Source organism: Neodiprion virginianus, chromosome 2 (assembly GCF_021901495.1).
Source record: "Neodiprion virginianus isolate iyNeoVirg1 chromosome 2, iyNeoVirg1.1, whole genome shotgun sequence".
Taxonomy (NCBI): Eukaryota; Metazoa; Arthropoda; class Insecta; order Hymenoptera; family Diprionidae; genus Neodiprion; species Neodiprion virginianus.
Genome location: NC_060878.1, coordinates 27,901,618 through 27,920,553, shown reverse-complemented (window position 1 = coordinate 27,920,553; position 18,936 = coordinate 27,901,618). Strand labels below are relative to the sequence as shown.

At 40.2% G+C, this 18,936-nt stretch overlaps 1 protein-coding gene across 2 annotated transcripts in view; it reads left to right on the top strand.

Moving 5' to 3' along the window:
* Positions 1-18,936, top strand: part of LOC124297581 (uncharacterized) — a 101,969-nt gene that overhangs the window by 62,746 nt on the left and 20,287 nt on the right. The window lies entirely within an intron of this gene.

Here is an 18,936-nt window from a genome sequence, read left to right as displayed (position 1 = left end):
AATCAGATGGTAGAAATGTTGCGATACAGAAGTTTAAAAAACGCGATGAGCCATTTCATAGAATTTTCATACGTAAAAAAGCCCGAGTGTAGAAAACGAACGAATATGAAATTGTAAGAATTCTTTCGACTCACTGTTTCGGATATTTTCTTCATTCTGACGATTATAGAGGTTTTGAATTTTGTACGACTTTTTTACTTTTCGATCGTGCACACTAAGGTTGTTTTTTCTGTTTTCTCTTCTTTTATAAAAATCCAACATCGCGACTCTTCCATTTCCCAATCTTTCCACACTCTTACCTCCGGCGGCTATTTCATTCGTCCAAAGCTCGAGTAAATCCATCAACATCGTAAAATAAGAATAATCTGCAATCTCCGTGAGCGGGTCAGCCGATGTTTCCTCCCCGCGCATTCATCGGCATCGCCGTCCTTATCCCCGGTGATAATCTTTGCGATCCGTTACGGGTTCTCAGACAGTATCCTTATACGCCCGACTCGAGACCAGAAGGAACCTATCAGCTCCTATTATTATGATAATCGTTTAACGGAAAGCGGGGGTGGATTTGACGCGGGTCAAGCTCCTGTCATTCCCCGGCCCGTTAATGTCCTCCAGGATTCGTACCGCTCATTGCTTTTCCTTCCAACGTACGGATCGCGCTTTCCGCACCGAGATTAATGTTTGTTTTTATTTGTTCAATTTTTCATTCCGCATCGTAACCAAAGAATGTATTTTTCTACCCTAAAAAAGGTATTGCTTATGCCTGAATATTATGCATCGTGATTTCAATAATATTTAAACGTGTATGTTGTAAAGATAACCATTTTTTTTTTTTAATTCTCTGGTTACCTTAACGAATGAAATTCTTCTACGTTTACTTTTCACAACAAACTGACCGGGCTGAATTTACTAGAAGAAATCAGGGAGGCTCGATTGCCTGAGTGCTTGACGAGACGAGAACCTGAGGTTTTTGGCTTTCCGCCCGTCAAGATGCGGCGCATTTTTAAATTCAGTTCAGAAGCCCGAGCCGTTCTGTACTTGAGTTATTTTTGGAGCGAGTGGAGCCCTTCGCAATAGACTTTTCAGGGTAATTATTTCGCTTTGTTGTGTTCTTCGGGGCCGTTTTTATCTTGAAGTATTTCTTTCTTTCATCCAAATCTGGCCCGCTGACCGTTTGCATAGTTCATTATTCTCCGCGATGGATTTATTTCAGTTTACAAGTATCAGCGATTCATGCTATAAATTGTTAACTCAAAATAAACAGATGGCCAGTTTTAAATTGTTTAACTCCTGACAGGCAATGAAGGTAAAATTTCCCCTCAAATTATCTTGTACTATTGAAACAGACTGTAAGGATTGAACCCCTTTCACGTGAATTTTTATTTGTTTAGTTCGACTTAATTAATATCACAACAAAACCATTATATGCAGAATTGTTTAAACTTTAACGTCAAAAAAAAAAAAAAAAAACGCCTTAACTTTATTAGAAGCTGAGATATTTGAAATTAATTTCTACTGTATATTATTTACACTCATTGCCACGAGAGAAATACGGTTTGGATGTTTGCCTGTCAGTTGTTAATTGTAATCGTAAGTAAATCGGTTGTTAAAAGGTTAGAAGCTCGCACGATGGTTTTCCGCGATAATTTGTTTCATCAGCTTAACCTCACACTATTCGTTTATATTAATCCTCAAATATCGAGGCGAAGAATCCTTAAAACCGTGTAAAAATTGTAACTACATATATCTGGGTCCACTTCTATGAAATTTACTGACTTCATTCGCTAAAAACTTCGATAACAGTTCAACTGAACTCAATGTACCTACCTCAGAACATCTCGGAAGCAATCGTCAAGATGATTTTTACACAGATGGTTGCTAAATCAACAATCAATACCAACTTTTTCATTAATTTCACGAAAATATATTCGCACATTGGTCATTGAGTATCGATCACATTCCGATTCAAATTTTACGAATCTCTTAACACGAGACTGTCCCGTAATAAAATTGCGAAGTTTCTACAATCCCTAAAACTTTCGCAAAACGAAGAGTAGAAAAGTCAAATCCAGTCCAAACGCGAATCGGACAAAGCACAAGAGCACAACAATATCGCGGATGGAATAATCGCAGTAAACAACTAACGTAAAATTCAATTCAACGACGTGAAAAACTCACCAAAGCTCATCATCGATGCCGTGTAACCGAAACCATCGGACAGTCAAGCACGAGTCAACGACGACGTCACACTTGTCATCGCGTATCGTATCATCAGACTTCACAGAGCAGACGCGTAGGTACTAATTGTTTCCACTCGTTGTACAAGCGATGTTTCGCATCAGCCGAGTGTTGTTAACCCGAGGGAGTGTGTAGGACGTTGCACAGTCTCGCACACCGACACAAGGCCCAAGCAGGAACCGGAAATGGTATTGACGCCTTTGTAGCCACGGTGTGGAATGGCCCACTCGACGGTCTGGAGTCTAGACCCGATACTCGGGCACTTGAGACTCTAGACTCTGGAGCGAACTGAAAGGTGTTGTCAAGTGTCATTGGGTTTGTAAGCTCCGTCAACATCCGTTATCGACAACGACGCGCGACGTTGTCCTCGTCGCTTTTTACTTGGGGCCGAGTCGCGGGCTCCTTTCCGTTCTTCTCCTTATTTTGCTCAGACGAGTGTCCTCCTCGGTTGATCAAGCGGTCTTGGCTTGTTTTCTTCCCCTTTTCACCCGTTACTTATCCAGCGAGGAAGAACGATTTTCGAAAAGTGTACATCGAGCGAACGGACATTGAAAAATGACCGTTGACGGGAAATTATACGGAATGGGTTATTGATTCGAGATTATTGCTAAGGTCCTACTTCTACGAAGTATTCGACAAGACTGTACACAAACATAAACAGTCCAGGTTCCATGTATCGTCCTAGCGCTGAGAGAAATTTATGTTTATATTATTTACGTTGATATTATTTCCATGTTGCGACGTTCTATCGTTCTTCGATTGTGTGCTGTAAAATATACAAATTACGTATTAAAGTCATTTTGACTACTGTACAAATCTTCAGAAAATCCTCATTGGATTTGTCGAAACATGCACCGAGAGAAAATTTTAGTTTCGGTTACCGCTCAGTCCTTAACTATTTTAATTTTTTATCACAATCGAAAAATATAGTTCTAGGTAGAAAATGAAAATTAGTTTTCTAGTATCCGTTACTATTCTTTCTCATTACGATCGCTGTTGCTAGATTTTTTTGCAACTGTTGCAAAGATTTAATGCTCGTGCAACAATAAATTGACGTTGAAGCCTTATTCAACTAAAGTAGACTAAACCTCACAAACTGATTTCGCGTTGCAATTACCAAAAAAGGATCGACGATAGCGCAAAATAGTTACGCGTACATCGTTTTTCGTAATTCCAACAATATTCGAACAGTTTTTTTAACGATACCTGTTTTACTGAATTTATCTAGCTACTGTAACAAATGAAATTTTTCTCAGTGTGTATGCAACAGGGATTAATGTTTCTACACACACCTTTGAAGTAACCATTCCTACACGGAATTGCTTTTGGAATTGATTCGCTGCCCGGTATAACAGTCATTGGAGAGAAATTAGCTATCCAGCTACAACTTTCGACAATTTTAAACATCATCCTTTTCAAGCTGACGTTAGGTATACCAAACGCGATTGGTTTCGGACAAGTTTTGTGTCAGCTCGATACCTCGTTGTGTCTCCGAGTATAGAACACAGTGTTGCAACACTCGCTCATCTCCTTTCCCATTCCCTTTCTCCGCGCCATGCTGTGCCAATTTTCAGGATTAACGAAAGTGCCGTCAGCTATATGTATACGTATACCTACGCGGGCAAAACATCCGGCGAGAAAGCTCAGGCTGCTTTTCGTTTGTTCGTACCGTCAGGGCTGAGAGAACACGTGTGTGTGGGTGTTCCCCCTTTTCTCTATCTCTCTCTCTCTCTCTCTCTCTGTCCCTGAAAAGGCTTCTTTTTGTGGATTTCCGTGCAGCCCGGAGGCATTCAACGCGTTTTCTCGTTGATTGCGATCACGCGGCGTGAAGCTTCAGGAGATCAATTTCACCCTCTCTCCCTAGCGATTCTTCTCAAAATCCCATCGCTGCTTCGAATTTCACTATTTCACTCACTGCATTGAATTGCGCAGTTTTAAAGAATCTTGTGAGAGAGGGTTGAAAAAAGTTGGATTTAGTAACAAAGAAAATCGTAAAGGGGGCCATTCAAATATCATGTCACCCTATTTTCCGGCATCTTAGACCCCCCCCCCCCCCCCCCCCCCCCCCTCAACACTAGCCCCCAGAGAGCGTGACGTAATATTTGAACAGTCCGAACCAGGCTCAGTTGATGAATCGGATTTAATAAGCAAAGTAAGCAACATCGAGTTGGTATAGCCATCTGGAAGGAGAATAATGAAGTATAAAGAAGTAAGAAAAAGGAAAAGCAAAAAGCAAGAAACCGGGTGAATAATTTTTATCCGCAAGGAAAATTCTCGCAGGATAATTTGGGGCTGGAGGCGCAACGGCTGACAGGCATGAGTAATTAAAAGCTCAACTCGTGGAAGAGTTCGGGGATAGACGCCGGTGTATAGAAATGTATATAGTTATAGAAAGTCGAGGTGTAGGCTTGCAGCTGTGTCTGGTGAATTTTGGATCTTCCCCACTTCTGGAGGCATACCGAAGGCCAGGAAGAAGGCCGAGGGGCGTCGCCGATGCGAAAACTTTCTCTCATCCGAAAGCATTTTACCTACTCGGTGCTTCAAAGGGCTTTATCCGAAAGCGCTTTTAACCAAGCTCTCTAGTTCACCGATAAACTGGCTCTCGCAAATCCTGCGAACCTGCTGAGACGACGTATTCTTCTCCTTCGCATGTCCCCGAAGGCTTCTTTTTCCACTCTCGTTTTCATCCCTCCGTGTCCATTGTCCGAGAATATCGCTGCAGCCTCGTGCGTTTTACATGTTGTAATGAAAGACGTTATTCTCGATCGATCTATTCGATCGGAAAACCATTGTTGAATTTGTTTTTTTTTTTTTTTTGAAAAATTACTAAGATGTTTTACGAAAATCGCGTTGACAATGTTTTAAATGATTTCCGAAGCTTCATTGTATTCAACATTTTTCACACGATAACTTCGAAACTGTTTGTACGTTTTTGAAGAAACTGGGTGAATATTTTATTTTGATACGTGGTTTTTCAGTACATAACTAAAATACTGGAATGTCCGAACTAGACTACCTCGATTGTAAATTGAGAACGTGCTGAGATTCGATGAAACTATGAAAAACGTACTTGAAAAAGAAAGTAATCGGACGATATTATGAGTTTTTAATTCCGAGGATAAGTATAAATGTCTCGAACCCGTAAAAAAAACACCCAATTCTTTTGTTTAAATGAATCTGTCACTGTTTGTTTTCTCGAAACTCGTAAATTCACTCAATTAGTAAAAATACATATAAAGTATGAGAAGATTGAAGTCTGCTAATTGGCAATTAATTACTGTTACATGGATGTACCGGTCTGAAGAAAAAAAAAAAAAAAACAAGTATTCAGAAGATTTCTTCTCTTCATATAAAAGTATCCCAATCCCAATTGTTGTACACTTGAGAGAAAACGAAAGTCGAAAAGATAAAAGATATGCGATCATATTTAAAGAGTAAGAAGAATCAAAGTTGAACGAAAATGCGAAGAATAAATAGGAAAAAAAAAAATGTTGTGTTACAAAACGGCGATAATTTGCAAGAGTGAACTAAATTACCAGAGAAATTCAAAAACTGGATGCTGACACGGGAACAATGAGAAAAATTCACTAAAATCGGTATCGTTAAAAAAACTATTTAAATATTGTTGGAATTAGGAAAAACGAGGTACGCGTCACCATTTTGCGCTATCGTCGATCCTTTTTTGGTAACTGCAACGCAAAATCAGTTTCTTCGGTTTACTCTACTTTTTTAGTTAAATGAGGTTTTAGCGTCAATTTATCGTTGCACGAGCGTTAAATTTTCGCAGCAGCTGCAAGAAAATCTAGCAACAGTGATCGTGATGAGAAAGAACAGTAACGGATACTAGAGAACTAATTTTCACTTTCTACCTAGAACTATATTTTTCGATTGTTGTAAAAAATGAAAATAGTCAATAACTGAGCGGTAACCGGAACTAAGAATTTCTCTCCGCGAATAAGGTAGAAAGAAGAGTTGGAATCGAAGTTGAAAAATTATAGAGAATGAAAATAAAACAGCGACCCACCTCATTTCGGAACGACTTTCGTACGCGAGAAGTTGAAATAAACGAGGATAGCCACGCGGTGCGAATGGCAAGGATCGGTCGAAGCAGTTTTTGAGTGACCCCCGCGTGATGGAGGGTATAAATCACTGCAGGCCACAACCGCCATTGCTCCGGTTTTATACGCCGCCTGTATGGGGTTATATGGGTGTCTCGGGATTATAGATCGTCCGATTTACAGCTGCCCCGCAGCAGCGAGGAAACGGGAGAAGACAACAGAAATAATTACGATCCAGATAATATAACTGGGCCTCCGTGGCCTGTAACAGGCATCCCCGTTTCGCCGTGTTGCTCCGTCTCTACCCATCTTGAACGAGGCGACCCGGCTAGTTTGTGGCCTCGAATTATTCCGTACGCGTTCAACGTTGAGGAGGGGTGGAAACCCCGTAGCGACGGGTTCGCCAACATTTCCTATCTATCGATATACTTCCACAACCCACTGGCGAAATATTTCCTGCAATTTTTTTCCCTCCCCTCCCGCCCCTTGGCTATTCGTCCGGCATTGATTGATAATCGAAGAATCGAACGGGGTGCGCTGTGGATTTGATCGCTTGGTGATATTGATGAGTTTGGAAAGAAGAGCCGGAACAACGTGCGGGTAATTGTTAATTTTGTGATACATTTCTGTTTAACGACATTGCGTAACGGGTGCTGGTCATTTTTTTCTTTCACTTGTTCGTGGTGTGGAAAATAAGGAATCGACTACGAATACAATTTTCACGTCAAGCAAGTGTAAGATTTGCTGTGGAATATATCGTGACAACTTTTTGAAACTTAAGAAACCGATCGCTTCGACTCGTACAGAAATTTGCGCGTATAGATCGAAGGGTGCAAAAATAAGTAATTATCAGTGTATCGAAATTGTGTTTTTCGATAAGTCACCACGTAGAATAACTGTTTGTTTGAAAGTTCGTTTAACCGAACAATCTTTCGTCCGTAAGATTATTTCTGCCGAAAAGTAGAAATTCCGCATGAATGAAGCACAGAATGTGAAGATATGGGAAAATGAAAGTTCGGAAAAATCAAAATTGAGAACAACTGATACTTCGAACAGCCAAGAAACGAAAGAAATTATTTGTCCGAAATCGAAGATCAGAAGGTGCCAAATCTCGATCCGCAGAATGCAGAAGGACCAGAATCCCAAAAGGACGAAATGCCGAATATCCTGAGAATTTGGAATTTGTAAAATTTGTCAACTCGACGCTAGTTTTATAAAAATTGTGTGATTGTGTTGGACAGTCGTCTATGTCATCAAAGAAAAAAAGAAGGCAAAGGAACGTTAAGCGTAACGCCGCCTATAAACTGCAAATGGTGATGCTGAAAAGAATAAATTTGTTTCTCACGTCTGGCAACCTTTCGGTATTTTGTCGATTCTGTCTTATTGGGTTTCGGGATTTCAACCTTGTATTATTTGGTCAGTCGTTATTGATAATTCCGGATTGGTAAATCATCGAAAAAGGCACGAGTCCGACATCAAAAAGTCAACTTTTGACTCTCCGGTATCCTCGCAACTCAATATTTTGCCCTTCGTAATTTTGCCGATTCTTAAAAATACATTTCGATATAAATTTGTTTATACATTTTAGCGTTCTTAATTTTTATTTTTTCTACGAGACGACTTTTCGTATCCATGGTCTTTCTACGTTTTTAACTGTCGGTAATTTGACTCTCGGGGATTTCGTCCCGTCAACTTTTTCCTCTGTCCCATTTTCGTATACCGCCCTGAAAAATGCGGCGGTATCGCGCCGATCGAACGATTTCTCATCTGACAATGACTCGGGGACTCGGGTTGTGGGAAAATAGGTAATCATGATATTTACGTCTTCCTTATCTGGGGCTTCGGGTCAACGGGCCAACGGCGGAGCTCGTAATCTGAACATCCTTCCTTTTCCACCGTAAACAACGAGTCTGGAATCTGTATTGCATCCGTTTTCATTTCCTCTCACAAACCCTGTACTATGTCAATCCACGGTGGTCGTATAGTTATTTGCGCATTCTTATATCCACCCGACAGTAAACCCTTATTCCGAGGAATTATAGTAGCAGTTTTATGTTTCAGAAATTGGACGGATATTTTAAAGGATCGCTTGCACGTTCGATTCTAAATAGTTTTCAAAAATTTTATTTATTTTTACGTATGGCGTGGAGTGTAGAAAAAAATCATCATTCGCCGAGTTACAAATTTTTTGACAACACAGGCTTGCAGTAAAAGTCAAACCCGGTGAAAGATGTTTTTTTTTTGTACACACTACACCATAATTAAAAATAAAATGAATAGTCGATGGTGAGGGTCGTAAATAGGTCGGTTTGTTCCAGTAGTCCTGGTATACTCTGATTCAAAAATTTAAAGTCTCCCGTTGCCGTCTTAATTACTTTCCAGTAATTCGCAAGGAGATGGGAATAAAATAAAAATGAAGAGCTCATCAATTAGAAAGTTACGTCAAAGTTATGAAGTTACGAATTTATCAGGTTCAACGAGGTTCCAATCTGAGATCAAAAAAGAGAAGAAAATGAGAGAGACAAGAAGAAAAAAAAAAAAAAAAAAAAAGAAAGAAAAAAAAAACACCGCAAGAAATCTTCTTCGTTGGGGTGTAAAATTAATTATTCAATATATCAAGGATCCCTCGCAGATCGATATCATTCACGCTCGTTTATTACACGATATCAGCTTCCCCGATTCGATAACTTTTCAAAGAGATAGAATTACATTCAGTGCGAAGGGTGTACGGTTCGGAAAAACAATGGTAACTTTACCCCTTAGACGTACAAGTTGGGGGCGGGCAACCGCGCCAGATCTTATCGAGAGATTGAAGATACGAGAACGCGAAGTGCGTCAAGTTGATCCCTCTCATAAATTTTACATTCTCCCTTTTTCACCTGCTCACGATCATTTCCGAGTTCGTTGGTTTTTCCTCGTTCTTAAAACCGGGAATTCCGGCTTCTCGTTTCGATCCATCGCGTCGCACAAGTACGGACAGAACTATGAAAGTTGAATTGGTCCGATAAGAAAGTTAGGAAATGAGAGATATGTGGTTGAATATTTTTTAGAAATGTTATTTGCGCCGGTGATGATAAACACGAATGAAACATTATCCCTGCTATGTGATGGAAATGAATTTAAAAAGAGGGCTTACAATTATTGCGTTAAAAATGCTTCAACTCTGGTCGTTTTGATCCGTTTTTCATGTTTTTTTCAATTTATTCTCGCCTGCAAAGAATTTTATAAACAGTTTTTTCCAGAGCGGATAAAAGTGGGTTTCTGTTAATACGGTGCAACAAATGTTGGTCAACAACTGAATTTGCGCGTTATAACTAGACTGTAATGTAAGATTTGTTGAATGTTTTTTAAACAAATTGCGGGGATTTGTTCATGGAGCAAACTGAGCTCAAAAACATTACCATTGGATAAAAAAACACTGAAACTTAATTAATTTAAACGTATATAATTGGAATACTTTCTCTTGAATTGTTGATGTCTTATTGTTAGCTTATTTTGGTTGAATTTTCTCTGCAGATTCTGCATTTCATTGTCAGTCATAATTCAGAGATATCGTGCCATTCGTAATCACCGTATAATTTATAATCTAAATAAAATATCGACACTGATAACATAGCTCTTAATCTTTCGAACTATTTTTTTGCTTCTTCGCCTGACTTTTGATTCAGATTGTGGTTCTTATTGACCCTTAAGGATGTACAGTTTTGAAACAAAAACGTGATGAAACAGAGCTTTAAACAGTGTCATTGAAGCTGATCTGGTTAAATTCAACTGTAAGAGTTCGGAGGAGAAAATGTGAAAACACTGAAGTTAAACTATGAACACTTAATCTCATTATTACATGATTTTTCACCAAAACAATTCGTATCGTTCGTCTGCTTTTAATGAAGAATAATTGACTTTATCCGTGAATGAATTATCCATATACCGTCTAAGTTAAATTGTGATTAACAGTAACTAAAGTATTTCCCGTTGAATCGCAAGTTTAAACTCTGGAAATAATTACGATTGCATGAATCCGAACACTTCACCAATTGTTTGTCGTACAAATTTGTACGGAATTCGTTATGGAACAAAATGAGCTATGTTTCAGTAAAATCGTTTAAAATCTAAGTATTTATCGTTTAAAAAAATAGTGGAACAACGTTATTTTACAGACGTTGTTAACAACGAGGCGTTCACAATAGAAAATCAGCGTCGAAACGGTTTCATCTGCATCGCGGAGAGTCTGTCTTGATCTCGGAGGCAGACTGGCGAAAGGGGGCCGGTGAGTTTCAGGAGGAAAGCTTATCTCCAGTGCAAGGATCGCCCCATGGCTGGTCGGATATGATGATGGCTCGTCAGGCGCGAGTGTAGATGCTAATGATAAGCAGTCGTCGGGGGCGAGGAAGCGAGGCGTCGAAAGACGGAGATGGCTGCCTCGAATTAGATCCTCCCTTGGCGCTGCTGGACCGTTAATAACAATCATTCCTTTGATCCGATCCCGCCTCTGCGCTCGTCCGGCGCTAATTTCCCCCGCGCCTTCGCCTCTTGCCCCCACACGTTCGTCATGTCGAGTTTTTGCTCAAAAAAAGCAGCAGACTCCCGGCTAATTTTCCACGTTCAAAGTGTCGAGATGTTCGGGGGCCAGCGGACGGAAAAAAAATCATACTCGAGCTTTGAACATGAAAAGTCAAGTACCGGAGAGAGAGAGAGAGAGAGAGAGAGAGAGAGAGAGGCGAGGATTTTTTCTCAGCATTTAACATCGAAACCAAATTATTAAATGATCACTTTTTCAATTGAATTTCTAAAATTATACGCTGTAATTATTTAACGATCTCATTTTTACCGTGGGCAACCTGTTTTTTACTATTCGACCAATGCTTTTCTCCCAGCGATGAAAAATTTATCAGCTTCGAGAACATTTAATTGATTCCGTAGATCCTTGATAATTTATATATTTCGGTGTCGAGGCCAGTAATATCTGTAATTTCTTGGTTCGACCTGACATATATTTGATAGATTGTACGAAATTAGGATATCAGATTTCTGATTATTATTACAAGCCTTTTCTGTATATATTCAAATTAAAATACATTCATACCACTTGGAGTGTTCTAAGTTTGGAAGAAATTCTCAACGGAAAAACAGACCGGAGTTACGAGTGCGTGTGGAGAGAGAGAGAGAGAGAGAGAGAGAGAGAGAGAAAGAGAGAAAGAGAGGGAAAATACTCTCACCTCGAACGAGAATTGAGATATACCCGAAAGGTCGGACACTGACGATTTTGAAATTCCGGCAAAACCGCGCCCTCCAAAATATGGTCCCATCAAGCGAAACAACTTGATCCTAGCACGGTTTTACTTTATAGCCATAGGACGTAAGCTACTTTTATGGAATTTGGCCGGATGGGCGGATTCACTTTATGGATTTCGGGTGGCGTAACAGCCTCCCTCCCCCCACCCCCTCCCCCCCCCCCTGCCCGCTCACCCCGCGCCAAAACAGTAATCGTTGTACGCCGAAACGAGGCGTCGGGGATGAGCTGTTTTTGACGCGTTTCAAACACGGCGGGGTGACGCCCCTGCAGGCGGGTATATTGTCGGTTAAATTGACCGAGGGAACAAAATCCAGGATCCGTAGGTATACGTATAGAGAGCGTTGTCAGCTTCGCGCGGCTCACACGTGCGTGAATGTAGTTATTTACGGCGTTATATACGGTTTAACCTGCGAATTTGGCGGCCTCCTGTATCACCTTCCGGTCTCATTAATCATTCTCATCTTGCTCCGAGTGCGGCCTACTCGCAACACTCTCGCAACTAGAAACTCGCAACTCGAGACTCGCTACTCCTCGGCTTTCCCCGTGACTATCAGTTAGCCTCCAAGCCTCCGAGATATAACAGGTACGTACCTTAACAGGTGCCGGAGACAAATTGGCTTCGTCAATTCTGCAGCACGTGCGGCTACCGCGCGCTACGCGACATCTACAAATCAAGTTAGCCGGAGAGACTTGACTCTCGGATGTACGTACACTTGGGGTCAATGAATCTGAGACGGCTCATTTTTTACACTAAACGGTCACGTTGGCAACACGGACACAACTTAGAACACAGCGGGGATAATGACTTTTCAGATTGACGCGTCAATTTTAAGGTTAGATTCGACGGTCACGGGTTACGTTACGTTTATTGAGATTGAGTTTGTTTCGCGCTCGGCCGTCTGTGGCGCTGTAGGTTTCTCCGTGTTGCCAACGTAACCGTCTAGTGTGAAAAATGAACCGTCTCAGATTCATTGACCCCAAGTGTACCCGTACTAAGAGACGCACCTACCTTGCAGCTTGTGCCTGACCTTTGCTAGCCAGTCGGTACATACTTATTTATGTACATATACATGTATGTATATACATATAGCGAGGGAACGAGGGGAATAAGTGAGCGGAGCCTGAATTGGCAACTTTGTTACCGCGGTTTATCGCGCGCCCTTTTATTGCGTAAAATTTTTTTCCTATTTCTTCGTACGTACTTTTCCGTTCATTTTCAGGCTGCGTTATTGCGTCCTTCTTTATTCATGCTTCGCGTCTTAGGCCGGAAAAGTCTGAGCCGAGAAACGTGTTTTTGAGATAAAGGAAAAAAATGAAAAATTTTCCAATATCATTTTACCGGAGCATCGCCACCTCGTGCTCTTTTGTTGTCAGCTCGTGTAGCCAACGAGGATGGAACGAGACTCGCAACCCCTTGCGAGACGGGAAACTGCTCTGTAGATAATACGTACTTTTAAAACTCGTCGCACTTGCAGGATGGAAAAGCAATTTGAGGATAATGATTGCTCGTAATGATTCCCGGGATCGATCCTCTCACACTTTTGATCGAGCCTTGCTCTAAGATTGCAAGACAAAATTATAATAACGTTAGAGGGACGGTTACTCGTTTCATAGCCACGGTAGATGGGAATTTTTGGAGAGATCAGAATTCCACAGGGTTTTGGGTTATCGTTTAGGATTTTTGGAATCGTTAACCAGCATTTCTATCGGATCACTGCTGGGGTTTTGGATTTTTTATGGGTTTTCAAAAAATTTTATGGGGAATTCCATGGGGTTCTGAGAATTTTTATGGGGTTTCAAGAAATCTAATGGGGGAATTCCATGGGGGCTTGATAATTTCACCTGTTATTGATATTCAGAGCCCGTGGGGAACGAAGACTGGCGGGGGTTGGGAATATTTTCATAGACGTCACGGAAACCCATAAAATATTGTATGAACACGAGATAACTCACCTCGACGATAAATTCTCTTACCAAATCTTGCAATACCTTGGGTTTTTTCGGTTTCGCGGTATAATCGAGAGGTCAACAAAATGTGCAAACGAAGTCAGTGATAATGGGAATTCCAACCGAGTGAACAATGCGACGAGTGTTAAAAATTGTCGCGATTAATCGAGGTTCGACACATTTTCAAAACCTTATATCGTCCGAAACTATATTCATCGATAATTCAGTCCATCGGTGCGTTGGGTGGGCAAAGAAGTTGATTATACCGCGTAAAATTCTACGTATTTGACAAGAATCGCCTATTTATGTACGTGAGTAAGCCGAGTCTCCATTATCCAGCAACTTACCGGTGCTCCCGTTCCACTTTGTCAACACTAAATAAATCTAGCACCCTCGCCGTGTTGTTAGACAGAATGAGAGACTTTTACAGTCTCGTGCTGTAGCGAATTTAAAAGGTTGAAATATACGTTGCCCGGTTTCTGAACGTACATCGTGATTACCTGTCCAAATTTCTCCCCCGTAGTTAATGTTAGTACAACGCGTCAACGGTGTGCAGTCTTCCTATTTTTCACGTGAATATTTTAACAGAGATGTAGAGAACGGCAGGGAAGGGAGACGGGATTATAGCTTTCTATTTTTCTTGGTTGAAAATGAGTCTTCCTCTTTATTTGGACGGGGTGAAAATCGCTTGCTTGATGAATTGATTGCAAGTCAATTTCGCTGTCTCCTTTTTTACCAGCCAAAGCAGTTGGAAAGTTTAATAGATTTTTAAAAAACACGCATTTTTCAATTTTACGCGGAAAAAAAACAATAACACTATTTAGACAATTAGTTGGAACAAATATTGCCACAATTGTTGAACTGAAACATGTTTGTATGCAGTATTTTCGTTGTTTCTGTACAGAAATAAATTATTGAAAGTAAAAATATTTCATTTCAAACTCGAATTTCATCACAGCGGATAAATATCGCGTGTGAATTGGATGTATACGCTGCAGCGGGGTGTGAAAGTGTTAATTCTTTTCTCTTTCACTCTCATTTTATCATTATTATTTTATTTCATTTTTTCCATTCTTCTTTGCAATTGATGAAATGCGATGAAATTTCCATACCTATCCATACAGAGGCGTGAGGTGTTTATATATCCTTGTGTGAGGCATGCGGCAACATCAGCAACACCCGATACGCTCTATTTTTCAAGTTATTTGAGGTCAAAGGTCAACAAAAGACCTTAAATAACTTCTGAAATAGTAGATTTATCACAAAATGACAACGGACCTTTTTTATAGAGCGTTCAAATCCCCGCAAGAATATATCTGCGAATTTACTGCACGACGCATCGTTAGTCAGTTATAAAAATCAGAAAGATCAAATACCATTTTTCCCACGTATTATTCTTACGGAAAACAGAAAAGTCCGATGAGCAACCTTTAAATGTTAATATTAAGAGTTCAAATTTTAACAGACGTATTTTTATACTTAAATAAAAAAAACTTTTGATCCTCTTTCGATGAATAGAATTTTTTTTTCTGTTTTCTGAACCACCCGAATATATATATATATATACAGTGAGGGACGAAAATATCGCCACAAGATCGGATCTGTATGTTTGTTCACGTTATTGTCCAGTCGTGAAAAAAAAATAAAAAAAAAACAAACAGTACACCTTTGGGTAAGCAATTTTCATTGAAAACACTTATACCTTATTTTATTCAAATTTATCCACCGTACGAATACTTTAGTCCCTCAGTGTACGTACGTGACGCGCTTATCGATGTGTAGTTTGATTAAAAAAAAATTCACACCCTCGTGCGTTTCGCTTTGAGAATGACGATCGTATCGGGTCGGCAAAGCCTGGGCATAGTTCACGGCCATAGCCGTCCGTGTCGTCGTCGCTGCACGTTCGCATGCATCCCTCTGTTCACACCCCCCACCCCCTTTAAAACTATCACAGAAACGCTGTATCGGCTCACCCACGCTCCTCTCCGCGCTTTTCCGCCATATATTAGTAAAATTTTTCAATTTCCCACAGCGCGACGGAAGAAATTTTTTTCCCCACGACAAGCGCGGCGTGCATGTCATGTATCTCCGATGGGGTATTAAAGTGGGCTGCAGATCTCTGCTGCAGCAGAAGGCCAGTCAAACCCGTTCTCGCACTTCTGTATATCACCTCATTTCCGTACGACTTGTGTACGCTATATATATGTATACCATATATATATATATATATATATACAATATAGATTTTCACTGCAATATCCCCGGCACGACCGCACGATATAACCACGCGAATTTGCGTTCAATCATAAATAACTCGGAATCGTTGTCCGTGCAGGGTGAGAATCGGTATTCTCGCATAGCCGCGTCGTCGGCTATGTGATAGGTGAAATTCCAAAAAAATCCACCAACGCGAGATGAAAAAACAAAAAAAAAAAACAAAAAAACATGTCTTGTTTCGTTGCATGTTCGATTTTTCGTTTCAAATTTGAGAATTTCGATTCAACTTTTCCACCATGCGGATCTGTGTGAAATATTATGAGTTTCCTGTCCCCGTTTCCTATTTCCGTATCCTCTTGTTTCGCTTCGCGTACGTGTGCGAAGAGATCGGGATTAGTATTCGCGATTTATCATCCCGAATGAAGCTTGGTGAAATATCACATGTCCCGCTTTTCCTGCAGATCGAGCGAGTAGGGAGGAAGAGTTTAATTTATTAAAGAAAATTGTAGTGTGGGATGGGAGAAGAGAGAGAGAGAGAGAGAGAGAGAGAGAGAGAGAGAGAGAGAGAGAGAGAGAGAGAGAGAGAGAGAGATGCTAAATTAAAGGGCGTCGAAGAGTCGGTGGAGAGAAAAAGAAAAATTTCTACCTGTCTTGTCTTTAATTCTCTACACCGAACTACGCAATTGCGCGCGTAAATTTATCTGTAACGTACATACGTGTATATACGTATATTCATCCGTGACTGTATCCACGTAGGACGTTTTATTCCTCACGGAATACGAACATTCCATCCATTTTAATTCCAACGGATATTGGCACCGAGTCCCAGTCGGCCGTATATAACGTATCCGTTTCACCTGTATAGGTATATAAACGTAACTTGTATACATCTCAATACACACATGTGCGCAGATACAGTGCACTGCACGAGTGTGGTCGAGGTGCTTCGTAAAGTTTAGACAGTTGGATGGATAGACCGGTATTTCTCATTGTAAGCAAAAAGTGTACCGAATTAAAACGGAAAATTATCTTTGGCCATATCAACGATGATCACCAAAATAATTGATTCCTCAATTTTTATTTTCATCCTTTTTCCCGGTTGACCGGATTTCGTGCAAAAATTACGTCGCGTTAAAAATCCAGGACCAAAAATTAATTGATCTTTTTTTTTGATGTTTCACCGTTCGCCAGAGTCTCGAATTTGAACTTCTTAGTGATAATCGGTATTGAAACGAAGCTTTTTCAATAATGGTATAACAGAATAAAATTATCCCGACACAGCTTTTGTAACATCTATACTTATTGGCATATTAAAAATTATTATATTCAGTGATTAAGGATGCATCGTTGGTGTGTATAATGATAACAGTAAATTTGAAACAAATAATTGTGGAAATATAATATTAGTTAATCGAATCGAGTTGAATTTGAACAATGTTTCATTGGCACAAAGGAAGTAGAAAAAAAATAGCTAAATAAATTCTCTACATATCGCTTGGATTTGATTATGCTTAGCGACGATGAATTTTTATTAATTCTTCTACGTTTTTTGTTTTTTTTAATAAATTGTCGGTTTGTCGAAATTTTAAACTAATAACAATTTCATGTACCTGCGTACCGTATTTTTGTAATTCACTGACGAGTTCCCTGAAAATATCTGCCTCAGGCGATTTGTACGGAATTTATGTACCCATATAATGAGTTGCGAATTCATGGCGATTGGATGAATAACATGCTTTCGGCGTAATGACGTTATTATGATTGCGCTCTGTTGGTTGAAAATTGCGCTGTTCTTTCATTTTTTATTTTTTATGGAATCCGTTTTCAGTCACGTGAAATGACTGTTTTAATCAAATACGGCCTACAGATATGAGCGGAAGTTGGAAAACTTTTATTCGGTTATTATCGTTTTCTGGTTTCAAGGATTTTCTAACCAGACGACGAGTAAAAATACGAGAACAACAAACCATAGAGTTGATTGAAAAATTCCAGTCAAGCAATTGGGTATTTTCACATTTGAAGGAGGTCTTTTTTCGTTACCATCGCATCTCTAACGTATCTCAAGTCACGAATTCCTGCAAAACAAACGATTTTACAATTCGTTGGAAATTTCAATTTTCGAGTAATTCCACCGTCATCCCACCGGCTGGAAACGTTCAAACAATTTACGTACAAACAATCGAATGAAAATTGTTTTCATCAGCTGTTTCCCAGAGCTTGCCGATGTTTCAATTAGAAATTCCATAAGCCACGTACCTAATCCATGGGTGTTTACGGGTTAGCAGCGAGAGTATGGCGAACGTGCAAGCTATCCCCTTTCTCCTCTTTTTTTTTCCATCTTTAATACATGTGTAAATAATGAACGGCTCTAGATGAGTGATAGTTACGCACGAGGGGAGGATTTTGAGTGGCAACAAAATCCACCGTCTATCATCGGATGTGTTTCAAGTGATTTTTCCCGAACGCGGAGGATGCAGGCAGAGGTTTACCACCATCACCCCCTCTGGTTTATTCATTCCACTAGATTTGTCATCCCCGACGCCGAAGGCGGACGGTTATTTATTTTTATGTGTATATATATATATATATATATTTGTGTGTGTGCGGGCTGTTTTAACAATGCGTCAAAAACAACCTTCCGCGATATTGCGTACATAGAAGGAGAGACACTCCCGGGTTTCGCGTGATAACGGGCACCGGGACCGATATGAATATTGATTTCCTGTTTCTCACGCCGTTTCCCACCCCCCGTAACGTCCCTTTGCTCTCGCCGTAAGCCTGAGAATACCTACGCATAATATTTCTTCGCCCGGCGACGTTACTCACACTTCGAGATATCCCGGAGTTAATTTACAGCTTATTCCGCAGAGCTCAAACACGCGGACAAAGTAACGACGAAACCTGCCGAGCCACCCTGATTTCTATTTCATTTTATTCCGCATATATTTACCCTACGAAGTATGTTGTACGTGTATTTGTTATTTACTCGGGAGTCTTTGATGTAGGTACGGAAATTGTACACGTGCTCGGAGATTTCGCTCATTACACAGATTTGAATCATTCTATTGGGAAGAACTCGTAATGAATACAAAGTTTAAGGAATACTGGAATTATGGGAAAGAGCTCAGAGATATCGATGCTTGATTTTAAATCACATGAAAAGTGTTATAAATCTGACGGATTCGT